This window comes from Furipterus horrens, unplaced genomic scaffold (genome assembly GCF_987537825.1).
Source record: "Furipterus horrens unplaced genomic scaffold, mFurHor1.1.pri manual_scaffold_9, whole genome shotgun sequence".
Taxonomy (NCBI): domain Eukaryota; kingdom Metazoa; phylum Chordata; class Mammalia; order Chiroptera; family Furipteridae; genus Furipterus; species Furipterus horrens.
Genome location: NW_028327179.1, coordinates 21,824,516 through 21,849,131, shown reverse-complemented (window position 1 = coordinate 21,849,131; position 24,616 = coordinate 21,824,516). Strand labels below are relative to the sequence as shown.

Here is a 24,616-nt window from a genome sequence, read left to right as displayed (position 1 = left end):
CTGTAGAGACTTAGGTGTAGCTTCAGATTCAGATTGCCCACAGGTGTGGGGAAATCCGGGTAAGAGACTCCCCAGGCCTGGAATAATTGTATATATTCCACACTCCTGTAGTTTTACTTTTTTGAGAACCTGCTATCTACTAGAAAAACAACAATGAGTAAGGAGCAGATTCCAAAGAATTCAGAATGCATTATTTTGGCAATCTGAAGACTTGAATCAATCATCAGGCTGTCTTTGAGTGCTTCCATCTTTTAAGATTCAAGTAATTACTTCTTAGTTGTTCCTCAATGCATCAAATATTTATTGAGCACCAGCTATGAGCAAGGCATTTTGCAACCTGATTTTGATTATTGAGTTCGGAAGAGAATTTGAGGTTATAAATGAGATAATTGTTAAGTAAACATAAGTGATGGTGATGGAGCTCCTCGAAGCTGCATGAAGGTAGAAAAGCATTGGTTAAAAAATGCAAGATAGATATTGTCAGTAATAGAATGGAGTCTTCATATAAAAACTCTTCAGTCCTACAAGTCACTATTCCCTTGGAAAGCCATACAGGCAGAAGAGAGGCACTTCTGTCCCACAGTGCTTTCTAATTCCATCTTTCTATTTCAAATTAAGGGTGAGCACATTGAAAAAATGTAAACATGAAAACCTTTGATTTCTGTTTCAGTTTTATAATTAGTCAGTATGAAATAAAGATGCACATGTATAAAGCAGATGAAGGATTATAAGGCAGTTTTCCTGTTTCTATTACATTGTCAGGGTTGCACAGTATGATAGTTCCACCTCATAACTGTAATAAGAATAATAACACGAATAAAAAAGATTTGGTTCTTACTGGGTGCTGACCATTATGCTCAGTGTTTTACATGTTATTCAGATGCTACCGGTTCCATCCATTTCTTTGAGATGCCCTCAACAGAAACCTACTTCCATAAAAGTATTATTATCTAAGAGCGTAGACTTGAAGTATAATCTCATAGGAGATGGAAGAGAGGGTTTATGTCCTGTACCAGACAGTGAACAGTGTCTCTATTCCCACAAGACATTTATGTCATCTTCAAAGACTTCCTTTAGGCCAGCTAAAATCAGCGAAGAGAGAAGGACCTTCCCTCACTCGTTCTCCAGGTAGGTTTGGCCCAGCTCACTGGTGTTTTCTTTCCTAGCTCCCTGTTTCCCACCATTAAATATTCCCACTGCCTTTTATTATTAGGATTAGTGTTTCTCTTACTCAGGTTATCTGAACTCCCGGCTCAATGTCCAGTCCCTGCTGACCACCTCTACCTATCAAAGGGCTTATCCAGGCACTCTGATAAGATTGAAATGCTTCCAAAAGAATAATTTTTCAATTATTTTATTTTTATATTATCTAATTTTATTCTTTCAACAACCCAGGGAGGTAGGTGTCAACATCCTTAATTTACAATATAGGGCAAAAAATTACACAGGTTCTGTAACCTGCGTTACACAAGGCAGGTTGGTAACTGCAGGCTTTGGTAGCTGAGTCAGCTCTCCCAAGCCCTTCTGTTTCCCATCCCTGTACCTCTGTGTCGGTATTGCCCTGGAGAACATTCCGTCCCTTTTCTGTCCATCAAACTTCGATCCCTGTCTGTCCCAGCTCAAATTACATGTTATTCTGAAATTTAGAAACACAGGGATAAAAAGATTCTAAGTGTCCTCTGAGAGGAAAAACAGGTCATTTACAGAAAAATAAAAATCAGTATGGCACCAGGCTTCTCAAGTACATTAGCTCTAAAAGAATACAGAGAAACACATTCAAACCCCAGAGGAGAAGTTAATTTTATCCTAGAATTCTATACTTAGTCAATGTATTGATTAAATGCAAGGGTACAATGAAGACATTTCAGTCATAAAAGGAACTAGAGAGTTTTTACCTTTTACATGCCCTTAAAAACATATTTGGGGGTATTCTCCAGCAAAACAAATGGCTGAGCTCAGAAAGAGATTCAAAAAACACAGGCTCACACTGACCACACCAAAGGCTGGGGAGGATGTGGAGTCACACTCGCATACACTGCTGGCAGAAATGCAAAGTGATACACACAGCCCCTCGAAAAGACAGTTTTGTCCAATGACGATAACATATGCAATGGCACAATGTGATGTGCATTGTGCTACAGAGATATTCTCAAGGATTCGTGGAAGCGCAAACACCACCACTTAGGTCATGGTGGAAGGACAGGTCATAGGTAAACCTGAGTTTTAGCAGCATTACTCTGGGTGCCATCCCAGAGGGAGCAGATCAGGTGGAAGGTCCACATAATCCAGAAAAGCAGTAAAATGGACTTCAGCCATGGGAGCGGCTGATTGGAGAGTTCTCAGGGAGGCATAATCTGCAGGACATGTTACTAGCTGATTGGCTGTGTGGAATATTGGAAAAGGGCAAAATTCTAGTATGACTTGCATGCTTTTAGTTTTGTTTGTTATGTGTGTGGTGACGGTTTTTACAGAAAGATGCATTTTTTGGCAGGGGTGGGAGCCAGGAAGTTGGTGAACTCCGCGTTGAGTGTGACAGGCTGAAGGAGAGGTTTGGTGTCTTTTGGACATTTAGGTCTGGTGTTCAGAAGGGAGAACAAGTCTTGAGACAGATTTAGGTGTGATGAGCTCATGGGGACATCCAGTGAGAAGAGATTACTGTGGGCCAGTGGGGCAAATCTGATCAGGAGAGGTTAAACGGTATAAGTGAGCAACACTGGCATTGGGACAATGATGTCCCATTAAGGAATCTGAGCGCAAGTAGCCAGAGAGGCAGGAGAAGAAGTAGAAAGAAGCATCATCATATAAACAGTGCAAATCAATCATTGGTGTGGCCTATTCCTTTCCTATTAATGAGAGTGAAACCATCAAATTGCCATGTGTCAAGACTGGACATACTTCAATTTGTCACCATGGTTTGTGTGTAAGTGATTAAGTTACTGAATTGTTTACACCATTTCTCAATCTGAAGACCATCATATGTGAGAGTTATATATTGCAAGATGTGTAAGCCATTGTTCATGCAATTCAGAGGTTGCCAAGCATTTCCTGTGAAGGGCTAAGTGGTAAATATTTAGGCTTTATGAGCTCTAGGGTCTCCAACTATTCAACTTTGCCACGTGGCACAAAAGTATCCATAGATTATATGTAAATGAACGGTGTGGCTGAGTTCCAGTAAAACTATGTTTAGAAACTAAAATTTGAATTTTAACAATCTTATTTTGATTTTTTTAAACCATTTAAAAAGTAAAAAAAAATTATTAACTCTTTGGCTGCACAAAAACAGGCAGCTGTTCTGATTTGACCCGAAGGGCATAACTTGCTGACCTTTGATGTAATTACAGTCAAATATTGTAAATTACACCTAGAATTATGAGGCTAGTGGTAGAGGAAATGAATTTTAATTTAAAATTATGATGTGAATAGCTAAGAAATGGACGAAAGTGCAAGTGATTTCATATGGTATATTTTTGCTATACTGAATACCACCATTCAGAATTCATTCTGTGAAAATTCTGAATTAGAATATATGATACCTTTCCCAACTTTGATAATGCATCAACTGATCAAATTTGACTTAAATGCATAATCTCTTTATTGGTTTGCACCAGGGTGGGTTTAATAATATTGCAGCTCTTAGGAAGTATCTCAGCAGGTAGCATTTTCCCTTTTAAATATTCTCCTTGTATCTAGCCAATATTTTCTTTCCTTGCTTCATCTCTTTAAGAGTTCATTATCACTGGATTTATTTAGCTACCTTAAAAATGAATGGGGCTTTCAGAGCAAAATAAATGCCATAAAATATCTGTGGGGAGAGTTTAATTTAGCAATTATCTGGAACATTAACAGTTACCTAGCTTGATCCTGGAATAAGATTGTCTCTTTCTGATAATGGAAACTATTTTGAATTCACGTATATAGCTGAGCCATATGACAGAGGAAATAAAGAGCATGCTAAAATTTTCAGGTCCACAACTGCCAAAAAGCAAAGCAATGAAACATAACAATTTTCTAAAATTTCTGTGCCAGCTTCTTTATGATTCCAGCCATTATTTTCTGAAATGATAGTAATTTCCAAGTTTAGTGTTATAGTCTTTGATCTAACATCAAATCCAGAGAAGTCATTGAGAAGAATTTACAATAAATCTTTAAAATATGGGTTTGAGAGGTTTACTTGCTGATGAAATTCACAGGAATTTTAAATATGTATGATAACAAGAAAAAGCAAAAGTTTTTCCTGAAAGTGATGGGCTATTTGGCCACATTGCAGGGAAAATATTCATACCTAGATTTGAAATCTTTTTAAAGATATAAATTTGGTTCTCCTTTCCAAAATATTTTATGGTTGTAAGTTGGTTGCCAGGGAAGGTCAACATTAAAAAAATAAAACAAAAAACTTTTTATAATGTCCATGCCTCTACAGGGAAACATAACCCACAACTTTAACCCAGTAATTGTTTTTCCTTTTCATAGGCCTTCTCTGAAAAAACAAAAAGAAAAATAAAAATGAAGACAAAAATAGAACAAAACAAAATTGCACAAAAAAATTCTCATCCTTGACTATAACCAGAAAACATTCATAATATTTGCTACTTGTGATTCTACTTTTCTTAATAAATAATATTTCATATATTTTTCCTTATTTGGTCTTTTATAATATGATAGGGGTTAAAATCTCAAACTTGAGATATGAGGCAAAGCTTTGATTGCCAGCTTGGCTTAGTCTCTATGTACTAAAGGAAGATAATAATGCAAATACTTTATAGGACTAATGCAAGTACCAGCTGAGGCTATGCATGTCATATAGGTGCTTAATAAATGTTACCTACTATATTTAGGGTAATTATGTTTGGTCCAATGGAGAACACATTTTGCCAACCCCTCTCCTCTCTGAGACAACAAGGCTTTCAGAATTCCTTGGGTGACATTGGGAGATGGCATATTATGGCCATCTGCCTTCTCTCTGAGGAGGCCAGAAGCACCTGGTAGCATTTCAGCCACATGCCAGGTTCCACTTCTACCCAAAGGAAAGAGTAGGAAAAAAATCCATGTGGGACATTTACTAACAGACAGAAAGAATGGATTTTTTTACACCAAGAGAGACCAATAAGCACATACTGACATATTTTGAAAAGAAACTTTTTAATGAGCCAATTTCTAGACTCAGTTATACCCTTGGCTATTTGGAGCATCATAACACTGATCTTAAAGACATTCTATCCATGTTAAACTATTCATTGTAATCCAATAAACATTTTGACAGCTACCCGTAAAATATTGCCATCACATAGTATAATGATAATTGACTTTCCAAATAATGTGCCCAGGGCATTGACCAGGGAGCATGAATTACTTGTGTTATATTGGAGTAGAAAGAAAATAATCTAGATATTATCTAGATTCTCCTCTTCCAAGGAGTTGTTCCATCATTTATTCAATTGTTCAAGCCAGAAATCTGAATCATCCTTAGCACCTTCTCCTACCTCTCATTACTAATCTATCAATTTTATCTCTCAAGTATTTTCTGTATCTCTTGATTTTTTTTTTTTTTTGTCTTTCTACTGCCACTACTCTAATGCCTGAACTGACTGATAAAAATGATAAACCTTCAGTTCATTTTAATTTAAGACCATTCTATCCAGCAAGGAAAACTTAGTCTATCCACTTCAATCATCACATTGTTGACTACACATTATATTTATTCATTAAAGTAATCATTCAATGGGAATAAATTTTAAAAATATATTAGATGGTAAAAATGATGGGTTCTTAAAAAAATAAAACTCCTTCCCTTATAATCCATTCCCCACCCAGAATGATCTTATCACCATGCAAATCTGATCACGTCATTTTCCTGCTTAAAGTCTCTTTAGTTCCATGTGTTTCTTAAACTAAAGCTAAAAATCTTTCCTGCGAGCTTCCAGGCCCTGTAGCTCTGATTCCTTTGAATCCCCTGCCTTAACCTTCAGCTCTCGTCCTTCTGGTTTGTATCCATCAAGCCATCTTCCAGACCCTTATGCATACATGCTCCTTCCCTCCCCATGCTGTTTCCTTTGCATAGGACAGTCTTCCCTCCCTTTATGCTAGTTATATACTCCTCACCCCTTAGTTTTCAGGCCTATTTTGAGTTCCTATGAAAGTCTTCTTAGACCTTCTTTGAGGTGGTCAAATTCCTTTCTTACACCCTGTCATAGTACCATAGTACCATATAATCACAGTACCACAGTGCCATGAACATTATGTTCACAGAACTTATATCATTACTGGAGTCTTATATTTGTATAACTCTGGGTAATGTATAACTTCACTGAGATCGGAGATCATGTATTTTTTGTTGCCATTATAATACTTTAGGGCAAAATGTCAGCACCTTCATCAATAAGGAATTCAATAAATATTTTTTGAAGAAATGAATCTGACATTCTTAGCTTGGATGAAATGTTCTATTCTCATCTTAATTTTTATTTATCGATTTGAAAATCATGTCTAATGATATTAATCTTGTTCATATTGTGGAACTGTCATGTGGATAAAACAATGTAATATGTAAAATTCTTCAAAATATTTGTGTCTTCAAATGAAACATGTGCAACTATTTTCTGAATATTCAGGGGAATAAAAAACAGTTCATTATTAAATTCTATTCAGGGTATTTTTATTAAGAATTGTTTAATTCAAATTTTTGTTTGAAATTGGTAACTCGCCCTGGGAATACCTCTGTGAAAAGAATGAATCCTGTTGTCTGTTAGTGGATAAGGAGACTAACTCTTTAAATGTTCAACAATACAGGTTGTTGCTCTTTGAGGAAAAGCTTAGAATGTGTTAACCATATTTTCTCATTTTAATATACAAAATCTGATGAAGTGAAGAACTAGTTAAAGTGTGACTACAAGGCCAATGTGGGAAGCAACCAGTTTCAGCCCTTGTGATTGTATAGTGTGTATCTCCAGAAGAGAGATCTCAAACTGCTCTAGAAGGAAAGAAAGCAAATCTACTACAGTAGTCCCTCTCGACATTGTGGCTCACTTATCATGGCCTCACTGTATCGCGGGATTTTTTTAAATATTATATTTAATTATTTATTGTGGATTTTTCACAATATCGTGGAATTTTGCAGTACTGTATACACATGTTGTTAAAGTTACGTAGGTTTAAGAGTGTAGAATATGTTTAAGAACATAAGTAGTGTTTATAAAAGTGTGGAAAAGGTTAATAAGGGAGTGGGAAAGGTTAATAAGGGACTGGGAATGGTTTATAAGTGAGTGGGAAGGGTTTATAAAGCCTTAAAATATATATAAATACTAAAATAAATGTAAGGTTCCTACCTTGTGGATCTTCACCTATTGCTGGGGCGGGGGGCCTAGAACATAATACCCACAATAAGCGAGGGAATACTGTATTATTAGTCTGATGGTGTCCATAGACTAGGAGGCTACTCATTTTAGAAGAATATATTACATTTTGAAATAAATATAAATATTTTTAAAAATTGCTCCTCTTGAAAACTAATGACAAAATTCTGTTAAGTGCATACAATTTTACCAATTTTAGAATGTGTGACAGTCCTGGGTCAAATCAATATAAATGCATAAAGTATTACATACTTGCTATATTTTTCATTTCAATTTTTGTCTTTTTGTGTTTTTGGACATTGTGTTCAATTTGGGTTAAGAGTTTCTATCGAAGAACGTGAAGACAAGAGATTATAATTTAGCTGAAATGAAACAAACTTTTCTAAATAAAACTAATGACTACATTCATTTGGTTTTCAAAATGAATAAAAGAACAATTTAGGTTGATTTTATAGTATTTATAGAATGTATTATAGAGAAGATCTATAAAAAGGTAAGTAACTGTAAACATAAGGTGTTTGGATTAAGTTTTCAATATAATATAGTAAGAAAAATTCTTTAAAATATTTTTGTGCAAAATGCAATCAAATCTAATCAGTTTGGCATTAATTAAGCTCTAATAATGTACTTCACCATCTCTTCTAAGTAGTGTGATCCGTTTCCCCATCAGCCAGGTCGATTTGTGCACATTATGGTGTCATCATAATTTTAAAACATACTGAGAAAATGACAGAGCTGCAAAATTAAAATAAATGATTAATGGTATTTTTTTTCATATTTTGTACTAATAGGTATTACTGAGCCTTTAAATTAATAGAGCTGTCAAACTCACGGGTGTTACAGATTCAGCAATGAACCAAAATGGAAATTATATATTCCACAGACACCAAAAGATGACACTTTGGAATATTTTAAATTTTAATTAGTAGGTGCAATTGTTTTGTTCCCTGTAACTACTGCAAATTAATTGGAAATTAGTCACAACCAATCCCTTTTTTAACAATCTGAAATAAAAAAGACTGGTGCTCTACACCTTAACATTCTTGTTTGGGGGCCAGAAAGCATACATGCAGTAAATTACATTGTCAATTACAAAAACAACAACTGTTGCGAAATTAGGAAAAATTATGCACAGGTAAACAAAACCAATTAATGCATAAGTAACAGGGGACCACACAAAATAATGCTCAAACTAAACACTGAAGTGCCAGTTTTTGAAAAAATAAAAACAGTAAAGTCTTTGGAAATGCAAATTTATGTACAACATTAACCAATAAAGTCTTAGGTAAAAGGATGTTTTCAGTTTATATTTTATTTAACTGCTTTTGGAGTATCACTACCACTCACATGTTAAAAATATATATCCATCAAAACAGCAGTCTGCTTATTCAAACATGCGTCAAGATGGCAAAAGACAGTTAATTTTCTATTCCTCAAAATATCAAGACTAGGCTCATTAAATAACAAGTGATGGTATTTTCTTAAGATTTATTCTTATTCTGTATTTAAATATTAGGCCAAATGCAATTTCCATACATATTCAGAAAATATTCATTTTCTACACTTACTTGTTAAGCATTTTCCAACTGATTTTTTTTGGTTACTCTTTGTCTTTCAACACTGAAAATACTAATATTCCTTTATTGGATTTATTTCATTTTCTAAAGTAAGTCATTATAGCAGCTTAAGATTTCTTGAAATGATATGTCTACAAAGTCAGCAAGTGCCATGTTACAACAGCTGTGTAACTTTTAATGAGAAAATAATATTCCTATCAATTTTTGAAACAGGACTAATTCCCAGGAATTCAACCTGGTGCATTCATATTATTTTATACTATTTAAAGTTAATCAATTTAATGAAACGGTCTTGGGAGATTTAAAAGTTAGGTAAGCCTGCAGATAACTTCCAGTGCACTACTATGTGCTTTGCATAGTAATTTCCCAAAGCTGCATATAATTTTCCTAAGCAGTTTTTTCCCCTCCCTCCTTATGAAAATCCCAATAAAACACTGGTTTCAAGGAGTGAAAAATATTTTAAACCTCAGACTATATTAAATTTCTGCAAAGGTGCTAGAAAAGTTGACAATTTCATAAAAAGCTGACATACAAAGGTTTTAATAAAATGGTTGAGATTATATAATAAAATAGTTATTAAGGCTGTATAATTTCTAATCTGTTTTCAAGTCCCAGGTCTGTGATCAGTTAATTTAGGTAGTAGGTATAGGATGGCCCACTTACCAGAAAGATAAGCAAATTCCATTTATTTTCTTATTTTTCAAATCTATTCCATTCTATTCATAAATTTTCCCATGTACCCTTTATATTTAGGTTTTGGTGGCTTCTAGTCAGGAAACAGTTCTATTCAGAATTTTCCTTTAAAATTATATAGTTATCTTTAGTAATCAAGAGATAAAAGCACAAAACTATGAAAAAAAGCAATCTATCCAATATCATTGTAGTTTCCCATGTAATATTATGCTAAGAGTTTATTAAAATGGTATTCCCAAGTACAAAGGATTTTCATGGTATTCAACTGTATAAGTGGGTTGCAAATGGCATCAGAACAATCTCATCTCAGCCTATTTTGCTTCTCAAGGGTAAGTGTCCTATGCTGGGTTTGTTATGGTTCCATTTGCTAAAGTGCCAAGGAGTCTCACTGGCCTGGCTGCTGGTGTTACACTGTGCTCCTTTACTTAATGCTATGCATTACAGAAAGCTTCAGTCATTGTATTTTCTTCTCTGAACTTTTTATCCATAGGCAAACAAGCTTAAGGAAGCCATGGAATGTTCGGGAGTAGAAAAACAAGTTAGGAACAGTTCCAGTCTTGTAATTCTTTAGATCTTATGACCTTGGACATTCATCTAAAGTCACCTCCACAGTTTAAAAGTCTCCCATATAATCATGTAACTTATTTGTAAAGTCTTAAAATATGTTTGCTTAGAGACAAAGTAATCCAAAAACAGACTCCTGTAGTCATCCGTCTCGTTACTGGTTTAGAGAAATACCCCAAACTGAACTTTATCCTTACAAGTGAGTAGAAAAGCTATGTCTTCTTGGTTAATTATTTTCACTCAAGCAAAAACAAAAAGGTAAATGTTGTCTTAGTTGCTTAAATGGAGGACACAAGAATGAAAAAAGAATTAATGACGTTATCTCAAAATGGATATGATTTAAGATTCAAGACTCAGTGTTTTTGCAAGAGATATGAAAATGGGGAATATACTGTGAAGTCTCAAAGTTGGCAGATAAACAATTCTGGCTAATAATATGCCAACTCGATGGGTACAATTCAGGCAGAACTCAAGACAGCCATCCACCATGAAATGTAAGGAGAGCGGAAATCTTGCAGTTCCAGTTCAGAAGAAGTAAGCACACTCCATCCACCCTGTCTTTATCACTGAAGGCAACTACAAACCCTGTAAATGAGCAGCTAGTGCAGGGTGCTGAAAAGCAACTGAAGCAGGCAGACTGGGAAAGGAAACCAGAGCGTGAGGTGCCACCCAAGCAGTGGTGAGTTCCCTGTTCGCCCCCGCCTCACGTTTCCTAGCCTGGACTTAAAGACAGCCCCCGAACTTGGAACTGTACACCAAGCACACATAGAGAGCTCTAAGAAAAGCCCCATCTTTCTGTTTAAAGGGGTAGGAAATTATGGCCTCATAGGTCAGAGAGAGTGGAGAAAGATCTTGTCTTATTTATTCCCCTAGTTTCTCCCTTCCCGTCTCCTGGACAGTTCATAGCCATGGCAGGTGCCTAGAGCTCCAGTGAAGGAAAGCTCTTCTCTCTGACCGGTGAAATAATGGCCCCAAAAGCAATGGGTAAATGCCTGATATTTTCCTTCTCTGTCCCCTACTAGACAGCCATGGAAGCAGATGCTGTATTAGGAAGTACATTGCAGAGCAGGGAAACTAAGGCCTTCGATTTCTATCCAGAGAGCAATATGAGAGCCCTAGGAGGCAAAAACAAACAAACAAACAAATAAATAAAACAGAGACTCAGAGATCTATGAGATAATGCATAAAGCATCTAAAACATCATCAGAATTTTAGAAGAGGGTGGTGCTTAAAAAACTAATTGAAGAAATAATGTCTGAAAACTCCACAATCTGGCAAGACACAAGCCAACATATTCATAAAGATCAGAGAAAGTAAAACAGAATAAGCTCAGAGAAATCCATGTTGATTCATCAAAATCAAATGACTGAAAACTAAAGACAAAGAAAAAAAATTGAAAGCAGCCTGAGAAGAACAATACCATTGCATATTGTGGAGAGATAATTCAAATGACTATAGATTTCTCATCGGAAACCATATTATGTAAAAGACACTATGTGAGGTATGAAGGGGAATTAAGAATCCTAAAATGCTTACAATTAAGTCAGAAGAGCTGGATGCATATCAGCATAGCCAAAATACAGGGCCACGCACTGGGATGCCATTAAGAAAATATGTCAGGAGTACAAAGTATCAGGCAAATATTTCAGAAAGATGGAGAGTTAAAAAGGCTTCATGAGGAAATTGCTGCTAAGCTTGGCATTGAAAGAAGGGATTTTATTTTTAGTATATATGTATTTATAATCCCATAGTCTTCTAGAAAGATTTTGAAGTAACTTACAAAAATACTTATATCCCAACAGGATATAATAATTAATTTAAGTAATCTGAGTAAAAGAAAAACGTAAGTATAACAAAATAAACTGCAGGTTAGATTAGATGAAAAAAATGCAAACCATTTATCCTAGATAATTGCTGAAAAAACTGCAGATTTGCAACGAGCTGGCTTTGAGGCCAGAAGAATGAGTCTATTTCTGAACCACAAAATAGGCAATGGGATATTTAGGCATAAAATGAAGCAGTATGAGTAGAAAGCCTCTGGAAAGTGGTCTCTATGTACCATGGTAGGCTGATGCCAGCCTTGGAGGAATAATTTCATGACATGACAAGAATTCTGAGCTTTATTTTGTGTGAAATGAGGAGACATTGACTTTTGTCATCACGGAGTAAGATAATCATAGTTGTGTTATTCAGTAGTAATTCTGCTAGTAATGTGATGGATGGCTTTGACTCTACTGGGAAGCAAAGAAAAATGTATTAAGAAGAAAAATATATGTCTTTTGGCCTCCTGTGGTTTTTTAATTTTTATTTATTTTTATGTTTTAATTTTTTTGAGAAGTGTCTGATCATCACTAATCATCAGAGAAATGCAAATCGAAACCACAATGAGATACCACTGCCCACCTGTCAGAATGACCATCATCAATAAATTAATGAATAACAAGTGCTGGTGAGGATGTGGAGAAAAAGAAACTCTTGTGCACTTTTGGTAGGAATGCAGGCTGGTGCAGCCCCTGTGGAAAACAGTATTGAGGTTCCTCAAAAAATTAAAAATTGAATTTCCTTATGACCCAGCTATTCTACTTCTGGGAATATATCTGAAAAAATCCAAAATACTAATTTGAAGGAACATATGCATTATTTATAATAGCCAAAATATGAAAGCAACCCAAGTGCTCATCAAGAGACTAGTGGATAAAAAAGCCGTGGTACATTTACACAATGGAGTACTACTTGGCCATTAAAAAGAAAGAAATCTTAACTTTTGTGACAGCATGGATGGACCTAGAAGGTATCATGCTAAGTAAGTCAGACAGAGAAAGACAAATGCCATATGACTTAACTCATATGTGAAGTCTATGAAACAAAACAAAACAAACAAACAGACTTACAGGTATGCAGAATAGACTGAGAATTCACAGAGGGGAGGCAGGGGCGAGAGGACGGGTGAAAAAGATAAAGGGACTAAGCAGTATGACTTGGTAGTTGTAGAACCATCACAGAGATGTAAATTACGGCATAGGGAATATAGTTATAATATCATAACTGCTATGTATGGGGCCAGGTGGTATTGGAAATACTTGGGGGACCACGCTGTAAAATATGTGATCACCTAACCAATACACTGTCCATCTGAAACTGACACAGAATAATATTTAATGTAAAATGTAATTGAAAAGAAAAACTAAAAAATAGTTGCTCACCTGATAACACCTGTCTATACAAGGATCAATAAACCTTTCTTTCCCTTTTTGATATGTCTGTACCCTGAACAAAACATCTTATATCTCCAAAAAAAGAGAAATATATATACAGGCTTATAATTGAATTATACATAAGAGTTGTAATTGACTACTAATATTAGAGATACACTAAAGCCCCAAGTAGTAACTGAATGAGGCAGCAAAAGCATCATAATTAAGAGAAAGGCATGAGAGCCCCCAGCCTCTTACTGAGCGACCTTGGGCAAGTTGGTAGACTCACCTGGCTTCAGTTTTTATGTGTTTATTTTTGAAAATTTATAATATGGAAATTATAATAACTTTACTGACATCTTAGGTTGGTTGTAAGAACTAAATAGATAATATGAATACACAGAACAAAATCTGGTACATGTTTAACACTCAATAAACATTAGACATTGTTACCATGGTTTCCTCCAAACATCTCCAGGGCATACAAATGTCTTGAAAATTCAATCAGTCTTTATTTAGATAATAATAAATTTCTTGGACTGCTAATATTTAAATTTATAATTTTTTTCTTTTTCTGCCTTAATGGCCTGAGATTAATTTGTACTTAGCAAATGATCAAAAATTAACACTTTAAATATGCAATTACTTTACAAACCATAAAAAATACATAAATAGAAATTTAATAGGCCCCAGAACAATATTCATCTTTTAAAGGGTTTGCATTTTAAAGTTGTGTTGGAAATTTTCTCTTTGCAAAAACAAAGGTCATAATGAAGTTAAACTCTAGTTCATGGCAGTGTCTCAAGGCAATGAGAAAAGGATCCAGTCTTCACGGGAGAGGGTGCAAGCAAAGTTTGGGCAAGTAGCCACAGTCTGAGTCCAGAAGATGCTAAGGCCAAGAAAGGAACCTGCATTCAAGTGAGAAAATAACACCTTATAAAATGGCCCATGGCAGGAGGCAGGTGTTCTAAACATGAAATGATCAAGTATCTGCTCTGAAATATCAAGTGTAAGGTAGTAAGACAACCAAGGATTGGCAGGAATTGTTGCAATACCAGGTACTTAACACTGGAAGCTAAGAGTTGGCAAATGGGTTCAGGGTCTTGGGAAGTATATCAAAAAAAGTTTAAAAAAGGCGAGATACTCTCCTAAAAAAGGCGAGATGCTCTCCAGAAGTTGCCTTGACTTCAGTTATAATTTTGATGAGGCTTCACATTTTACCCGTAGTCATTTCACCATTTAGTTTATGATGTGTTCATGACTTCCTTTCCACTCTCTAGCACATAAAAGAAAATTTCAGGAATCCTGTCTCACTCAGAGTGATATTGCATCACAGCCTCTTTGGCATTACTCTTCGTAAGAGTATCACAGGTAATAACTAATATGTGTCTATTAATATTTCAAAGTATCAATAGAATGCAGCCTATATAATGTATAAAATAAATATATACAGGGTGGGGAAAAAGTGGGTTTATAGTTGTTTGTATAAAAATAATACAATAATTTAAATAAATGATTACACAAGAATAAACTCTGTCTTTCATGTGCTCACAACTGTAACCCTACTTTATCATATCTTGTAATTGATAATGCAGAGGAAAGTGGCCCAAAGAAGTTTAGTTCTACCACATCCAAAAATATAAAGATCACAATTGTTAAGGTTGTGAAACTATTTTTTCTCTGATACATTCAAATTCTATGCTTTGAATATGTAATGAATAAAGATAACTCAAAATAACTTTTACATGCATTTACATATAAAAAATACGTGAATGAATTGCTAGCCAACCTACATTATGTTCAGTAAAAGAAGATTTAGTAGAAAGCACTTCTTAAAATTGTTATACTACCTCAAAATATATTTAAGGAACCCATAAATTCAAAATGCATTCGGTAGTGGCAGCCTAATGATGTGTGAGGCACAGTGATTTGGTTATGAAGATAACTGAAGTAATGGTGCCTGACCTCAATGAGTTTATGTCTACTAAGGGCTAGACAATTAAGTTAATAGGTTATTTTCTTAAATTCATTTTTATTAAGGTATAGTTGACATACAATATTACATTAGTTTCAGGTGTGCAACATAGTAATTTGACATTTCTATACTTTACGATGTGATCACCATGATAAGTCTAGAAACAATCTGTTATTATAGTATTATTAACTATATTCCTTGTGCAGTCAATTCCATCCTGTGACTTATGTATTTTTAATTGGAAGTTTGTACCTCTTATTCACCTTTAACATTTTCACCTCTCTGGCAACCATCAATTTGTTCTCTGTATCTATGAGCCTATTTCTATGTTTTGTTTGTTCATTTGTTTTGTTTTTTAGGTTCCACACATAAGTGAAATCATAGGGTATATTCCAAAATACTTATTGTACTTACAGTTGATTTTGCTGCTTTGTTGTTTTAACCTTTTAACTAGCTTTTATAAGTGGCTGATCCACTGCCTTTACTATATATTTTCTATTACCAGAAAGACTTTTTTCTATCATGTTTTCTTATTTATGGCTATAGCCTTTTTTTGTGTGACATAAAGAAGACTCTTTAACATTTCTTTTAAAGCTGGTTTAGTGGTAATGAACTGTAGTTATTGTTTCTCTGGGAAACAATATTTCCTACAATTCTGACTAACTTTGCTGGGTACCATATTCTAGGTTATAGTTTCTTTTCTTTCAGCACTTTAAATATATCCAGAACTCCCTTCTGGCCAGCAAAGCTTCTGCTGAGAATTTAGCTGATAGCCTTATGTGGTTGCCCATGTATGTGACTAGTCATTTTCCTTTGGATGCCTTCAAAATTCTCATTTTTAACTTTTGCCATTTTAATTATAATATGTCTTGGTGTGGATCTCTTTGAGTTCATTTTATTTGGAACTTTGTGCTTCTTGGACCTGACTGCCTGTTTCCATCCCCAGTAAGTTAGGAAATGTTTTGGCCATTATTTCTTCAGATAAGTTTTCTGCACCTTTCTTTTTTTCTCTTTCTGATAGCTATAAAATGTAAATGTTTGTATGCTTGATGTCATTGCAAAGGCTCCTTAAACTATCCCTGTTTTTTTAAAGTTATTTTTATTTTTATTGTTCTGATTGGGTGATTTCCTCTATTATTTCTTCAAGGTCATTATCCTGTTCAGTATTATATAATCTGTTCTTGTTTCCCTCTAGCATATTTTTCGTTTCAGTTACTGTATTCTTCAGCTTTGACTGGACTCTAAAATTATTTTTTCTAAATCTTTGTTAAAATTCTCACTGCATTCTCTATTCTTCTTCCAAGTTTGGTGAGCCTACTTATGATCATTACTTTGAATTTTTTATCAGGCAAATTATCTCTCCTTCATTAGGTTAAAAACTTTTTTTCTTTCACTGGAAAATATTTCTTTAACTCCATATTTTGTTTAACTTCTTGTGTTTGTTTCAATGAATCAGATGAAACAGCTGCTTTTCCCAATCTTAAAAAAGTGGCCTTGTGTTGGAGCAACCTCTGTAAAGATGTATGTGCTGGTTTCTATGGTCAGCTGGTGAGAGCTATAGTTGGTATATGCAGTTCTGGCTTAGCACCCTGGCAGTCTCTACTTCAGGTTGCCCCTTTAGAGTAATGTTCCCATGGTTATCACATCACCTACCCTTCTCTATGTGGTCCCTCTTTTTCCTGTTTTGCAAAAGCTCTTCAATCAACCCTCAGTGGTTCTTCAGGAGGAACTTCTCTATATATCGTTGTATATTTGGTGTTTCTGTCGGAGGAGGTGTGTTCAGGGTCTTCCTACACCACCAAGTTGAACCCCAATAAGCTGATAATTTCAATGTAATATAGTTAGTTCTTTGTTAAAGCTATGAAGTACCTAGGTTGAATGTTTATATTAGTTAAGGTCAGGCATAAGGTGGAAAAGTGGAGAAAATGATGATGTTCAGGTTATGCAGGAAAGCTAGCATGAACTCACTCTCAAATGATGAGTTGTGTTACTCAACTGAATAAAAAGAAAAGTTTATTTGGCCAAGAGGAAAGTGCATGGAGAGATGAAAGAAGGAAGAGTTGATATTGATGAAACAAGAAGCTTGACTGAATTATATTTTATCAGATAGAAGGAAATTAAATGATTTTAAGTGAAGACATCATGGTGAGATTAGTATTTTATAGTGACAATTCTGGCAAAAAAACAAAGACGATTTTAAATTGAAAAACATAGAGATAAGGAAAGACTGATGTGGTTATTGTTGTAAGTGAGAGAGAAATACAATAAAATGGCCAAATCTAGGATGGTGGTTTTAGGGATGGAAACAAAGAAAAAGATTTCAGAAATATGTCATACCATTAGGTGGGCATGGTAATTAAAATGAGGGTATAGAGAAGTATAGGATGACTCTCCAATTTTAGCTTAGGAAATACTGGATGCAATAATGGTAACTAATTCAATATGGTGAGTGAAGGAAGAGGGGTTTGGGAATGTTATAAGAAGTCAGTAGTTGGTGTGGGGGGGAGGAGGTGCAGGGAGGTTGATGATAAGTCCATTTTTAGTCTATTTAATGAAGTTTAGTATGGTCACTTCTCACTTAAAAAAACTTTACTGGGTACCCTTCACTTGCAATATTGGGAACAGAAGGGTTGCTTGTGCAGATACAAAATCTGGCCTAGTCTATGACCTATGATATTTTACTGTCACCTTCTCCTCCAAAGACTGCTCTTTTTTTCCCCCATGATAGAAACATATTGACAACAGAGTCAGTATGTCTGATGAGCTCAGGAGCAAAGACTGGGGAGGAAGAAGATAGGGGAAAACAGTCAGGCTCTGGAGTTCTTCTTGAACTCTTCTTGAACTATTTCAATATATATCAAAAAAGGTCTTCTTGAACTTTTTCAGTATGATGTCTTCTAGAATTATTTCTTTAGTTATGACATGGTTATTAAGATGGCTAATAGTTATATGGCCAAAATTCATTCTCTGTTAACTCAGTGACTATTAAAACACTGTAAACACAGGGATACTTAACATGTATCAGTTGACTATTTTAGTGTGATATAATTTAAAAGGTTATAAAAATAATTACAAGGTGTATCTTTGAAGATTTAATTTTAAGCTCTTTAGTTTTTCTTTTCCTGATATTTTAACTCATGATTGGTGAAATTTGGACGTAAATATTGTGTTAATTTTTTTAAGTTACTTTATTCTAGTAAAATTTCAGTAATACAAAATTTTTAATTTTAATTATATTGAAGTATACAGTTTAATGGCATAAAGTACATTTATGCTGCTGTACAGATATCACTACCATCTATCTCTAAAACTTCTATTACTTATATTTAAAAAAAGGATTAACTGAGTCCTGGCTGGTGTGGCTCATTGGATTGAGTGCCAGTCTGCAAGCCAAGGGATCACTGGTTCAGTTCCTGGTCATGGCACATGCCTGGGTTGCGGGCTGGGTCTCCAGTTGGGGACATGAGAGAGGCAACCAAACACATCTATGCTTCACTCCCTCTCTGTCTCCCTTCTTTCCCTTCTCTCTGAAAATAAATAAATAAAAAATATAAAAAATATATTAATTGATGTAAGAATCAAGACCTGCTTATCACCTGCCTTTCCATTTTATATACCCACGTCTAGAAAAACAGACTGTCTACTATGCTCTAAAATTATATCTAGAGCAATTTCTGCATAAATTGAGGATCAGCTTATGGATATTTAAATTTGGCAAGGAATTTTAACATTCTACCAATTTTTATGTTCTATAAGAAAAACACTGTGTTATTGAACCAAAGCAAAGAACACTTTTTAGTTAAACCATACCAGTGCTCTGAATACTAAACATTCTCTTCAGTTGAGTGAAATTTAAAGTTCAGAACTCCATGTGGTTCTAGGAAATGTAGAGTATGCCAGAATGTGAAATAACGGTAATGAGCCATAGTCTAGTACAGTTCTTGGCCCACTGCAGGCTCTAATATATGTTTTATGTGAATAAAAGCATTTACAAGGAGAGAAAAATCAAATATGAATTTTATAAAATGTATTATTAGTGTAACAATTGTGTAGATCATGATAATTGATAGGCAAAATGGACGTCCAATTACTAACTGTAAGAAAACAATTAATGTATCATTACAAGTACTGTGTGAAATAAGCTAAAATTATTCTAAAACATTAATTATATTTTATTGGACCTAGACTTTTAAAAGTTGGGGAGAAGCAGTACGTGATTTACTGAAGATCATACTCTGGAGGGGTGGTGCCACAGGACAGACTGGGACCTTTTCAGGTTGAGAGTAACCACGAACGATGTAGACAGCGGAACCAGGTCACCTATGTTTCCATTTCTACTCTGCCACTTATTATTTGTGTGGAGTCAAGCACACTATTTAGCCTTTGTCTACCTCAGTTCCTTTGTCCACAAAATGAAGTCAATCATAAGTTTTTGTGAGAATTAAATATGTCAGAACAGGTCAAGTGTCTCAATCTATATATGGTACAAACTAAAAGCTTAATAAATGTTAGATATTATCACTGCCATCAATTCTCCGTAATTTAAAACATAACACAAAAACTAAATTTCTCTTCCCCCTGAGGAGAGTCCAAAATAATACACAGTACTAATGGAAGGTATTTGTTTTTATTATTTTTTATTTATTCTCTTGTGACCCAGACTGATGAAAAGTGACCTTTTATGAAAGACAAGAATAGTGCTGTTATTGCCACCACTAACATCCTGAATCATAACCACCATCAACACAGGCACTGCAACTACCATCACCACCATTACCAGTTCATCATGACAACATCAGTGCTGCCATCACCACCACCATCATCATGACTACCATTATCACCATCATAACCACAGGTTTCACCAGTATTTCCACCATCACAATCATGACCCGTGTTACCCCAACACCATAACCCTAACCACCATCACCACCACCACCAGATAGCACCTCCACTAGTTCACCATGACCTCCACTGCCTCCCCTCCACACCGCCCCCCACAACAATAGTTACAACCATTTTAACCTCCACATGAGTATAAATGTGAACTTAAAAGTGCACATGAGAAAATGAACGATAACAGACAAGATGATGTAGATGTATATATGCTGGTAAAGGGAGGAACAGGACATATTTAAAAGGGTGTTTAGAACTGTGTACAGAGATAGCAAAAGGCGTAACAAGTAGCTTGTCAACAGTAATTTTTACACATGTTTATTTTATACCGTTATTACAGAATTAATGTACTTCACTATTTGGGGTTCAAGTAGCTAAAAGGAATTTATCAGGAATAAACAAAAAGTCATGTATGTGCTGTCAAAAAGACTGAGCCGAGAGCTTCAGAGTAAAACCACTGGAAAAGTACAGTTAAAATTTTGCTCTTATATGCTAACCTGTGCTGTTTGGAATCTGTAGCTAAAGCTATTTAAACTAGTGGTTAAGAGAATGGACTTTAATCAAAAAGTCCTGGATTTGAGTTCCATATATGTTGCATATATGACCTTGTTATTAAACCTTTTGAAGCCTCAATTTTCTCCACCTAAAAAATAGCAATAACCATTATTTAGAGTTGTGTAAACATTTCAAAATACTAATATAATGTGCTGTGTCAATTATACCTCAATTAAAAATGCACGTAAAACCAGCACTTAGCACAATGCTTATACTTATCTAATATTAAGACCCCCCTCTGTTACTCTCTAAACAGTGTCACACCCAATTTTAAGGAAGATTGAAAATGATTCATCTTCTCTCATGCCTTATCCCTCACTGCAGGGGAACTCTTTAGCAAATTCTTTCTGTTTCAGTTCCAGAATGTAGCTCAAATCTATCCACTTCCCTGCCACTATCTTTGCCTAACCCCATACTACTCTGATAGATCTTATCTCCCAGCTGCTAGTCAGAACAATCCATTCTTGACATAGCAGCCAAGGAGGAACTTTAAACATGTCAATCAGATGATGCTCAAGCCTTTAATAGCTTCCTATTACACTTACAGTCAGATGATAACTCTACCATCATTTTTCTACAAAACCTGACTCTTGTCCATCTTTTTACTTTACTTCTCACCACTTTCCCCCTACTTCTAGAAGCTTTGGTCATAGCGTCTTCCTTACTGTTTCTTAAAATTTATTTTACTCATTATACTATTACAGATGTCCTGATTTTTCCCCCTTTGTCCCCCTCCACCCAGCAACCCCCACTCCCTCAGGCAATCTCTCCACCATTGTTCATACATATAAGTTCTTTGCCTACTCTATTTCCTACACTGTACTTTACATCCCCATGGCTATTCTGTAACTACCTATTTGTATTTATTAATCCCCTCATCGCTTCTTCCATTTCCCCACATCCCTCTCCTATCTGGCAACCATCAAAACACTTTCTATAGACATGATTCTGTCTCAGTTCTTCTTGTTTGCTTAGCTTGTTTTTCAGATTCAATTGTTTACAGATATGTATTTTTACCATTTTATTACTCATAGGCTTGATCTTCTTTTTCTTAAATAAATCCCTTTAACATTTATCTTTAAACTTTGGAATTTTAATTACAATGTGTCTTGGAGTGGGCCTCGTTGCATCCATGTTGCTCAGGACTATCTGTGCTTCCTGGACTTGCACGTCTATTTCCTTCACCAAATTAGGGAAGTTTTCTTTCATTATTTTTTTTTCAAGTAGATTTCCAATTTCTTGCTCATTCTCTTCTCCTTTTGGCACCTCTATGATGTAATTGTTGGACCTCTTAAAGTTGTCCCAGAGGCTGCTTACACTACCCTTATTTTTTTATTCTTTTTTTTCCTTCTTGTTCTGATTGATTTTTTTCTTCCTTATATTCTAAATCATTGATTTCATTCTTGGCTTCATTGACTCCACTGTTGGTTCCCTCTAAGTTGTTCTTTATTTCAAATAGTGTAGACTTCATTTCTGACTGGGTCTTTTTTATGCTGCTGAGGTCCTCAGTATGTTCCTTGAGCATCCTTACAACCAGTGTTTTGAGCTCCACATCTTATAGATTGCTCATCTCCATTTCATTTAGCTCTTTTTCTGGAGTTTTGATCTGTTCTTTCATTTGGGCCATGTTTCTTTGTCTCATTTTGTCAGCCCTCTTGTGTTTGTTTCTATATATTAGGTAGAGCTGCTTAGACTACCTGTCTTGGTAGCATGAACTAATTAATGTACTAGGTGTCCTATAGGTCTAGTGGCACAGACTCCCCTATCACCCAAGCTGTGGACTGGAGGTGCACCCTTCATGTGGGCTGAATACACCCTCCTCTTGTAGTTGAGATTTGGTTGCTGTTGGCAGATCAATGGAAGAGATTTACCCTGGCCAGTCAGCTGCAAGGATTGGCTGTGACCACCTACCACCAACCTCCATTCCCTGGGGAGAATCAGCTGTGCAGGGGCAGGGTGGTGGCGCTCCTGTGTGGTCTGTAGCTGTCTACTGGGTGCGCTGGCCCTGGGGTTTCCTGGGTGGTGCAGGCCAAGGTCAGCTCCCACCTGTGTTTTGCCTGGGGTCACCCTGCCTGAGCTATAAAGCAATCTGAGATGGTTGCTACTTGTGCTGGGCTTGGAGATTACCAGACGAAGTCAAGCTGTGAATCTAGGCTGGCTGTACTTTACATCCCCATGGCTATTCTGTAACTACCTATTTGTATTTATTAATCCCCTCACCTCTCCTTCCATTCCCCCACATCCCTCTCCTATCTGGCAACCATCAAAACACTCTCTATAGACATGATTCTGTCTCAGTTCTTCTTGTTTGCTTAGCTTGTTTTTCAGATTCAATTGTTTATAGATATGTGCTGGGCCTGGGGCTTGCTGAGGCCAACTGTTGGTTGCTTGAGAGGATTTGGGAAGTTGTGAAGCATGAGTCAAGACCAGCTATTCATATGGAAAAGCAGCTTGGGTGGGCCCATAAGTTGGGTGGGGTGGAGTCTCTGGTGATCTCCAAGGTGGGTCAAACAGTGTTATGCAGGTTGATGGAGTCTCAGGTATGGCACCAGCTTGCTGGCTCTGTGGCTCTGCATGGGGATGGCCCATAAAAGGGCAATGGCCTCTGCTCTCCTTGATGCCAGGCACCTTGGCCTCTCTCAGTATGCTACAGGTGTCCTTCAAGCCACCACCCCAGTGCTGGAGCCCAGAGGGAATGAGTCTGAGTAGGTGAATCTGTGTGTGGTACTTTAAGAAGAACTGCTTGGGAATCCAGCAGTTTCTTTTACTGACTCAATCCCCGCTGGTTTTTGCAGCCAGAAGTTGTAGGGGCTTATCTTCCTGGCACTGGAACCCTGGGCTGGGGGGCCTTGTGTGGAGCTTGTACTCCTCACTCCCAACATATCTCTCCCAAGTTTTTATCCACCACACATGGGTGTGGAACCAGCCCGTTCTGCATCTGCATCCCCCCTACCAACCTGGATGGATGTGGTTTCTTTAATTCTGTAGTTGTTAGACTTCCATTTAGCTCAATTTCTGAATGTTCTGAGTGATGGTTGTTTCATATTTTAGTTGTAATTTCAAAGTGGTTGTGTGAAGAGGTGAGCCATGTTTGCCTATGCTGCCATCGTGACCAGAAGTCCTTCCTACTGTTTTTTTAACACACTGAGCTTTGATTCTTCTTTCAAAGAGGCCTCCAGATCCACCTATCTAAAGTAGTATCCTCTATATTCTACCCAGTTCCTCTTCATTATTTTGCCTTGTGTTTTCATAAGTTTTGTAATCTGAAGTTATACTTATATGTCTATTTACATTTATTTAATCTCCTATTATCAGAAGTAAGGTAGTTATATTATTGATCATCATCTATTGCCTGTTTTACTATTCCAGTGTTTTATTGTTCACCATGATCATGTTCCTATCCTTAGTGCCAATAGCAGTGCTTAGCATATTTTAAAAATATAATAAAATATTCAGTATACAAATGTAAATAGACATTTTGAAGGGTACAAATGCCTGACTTGAATATGTCATTATGGACAAAACAATAGGGGGAGTTTTTCTATAGAGAAGGAAGTTCACAGGTCCCCAAATGGAGGCAAAAGAACAGATGGGGAACTTTTGTCTGAAGGCTTCATATATAATTTTCTCATAATCTGTTCTGAAATAAGTACAAGAAAGGTTAAGAGAAACTTTATCAATTTTGTTTAGTTCCAGAATGTATAATTGATCTGTGGTATTTAAATGTTATACTTAGGCTAACACAAATATTCATTCCACAGCTAAATCATTGTCAAGGACATATAATGCCTAAAACCTGAATGCAATGGCTCCGTC

At 35.9% G+C, this 24,616-nt stretch overlaps 1 protein-coding gene across 1 annotated transcript in view; it reads right to left on the bottom strand.

The window, feature by feature from the left end:
• Nucleotides 1-24,616, bottom strand: part of DGKB (diacylglycerol kinase beta) — a 583,788-nt gene that overhangs the window by 3,641 nt on the left and 555,531 nt on the right. The gene's annotated exons all lie outside the window — the stretch shown is intronic.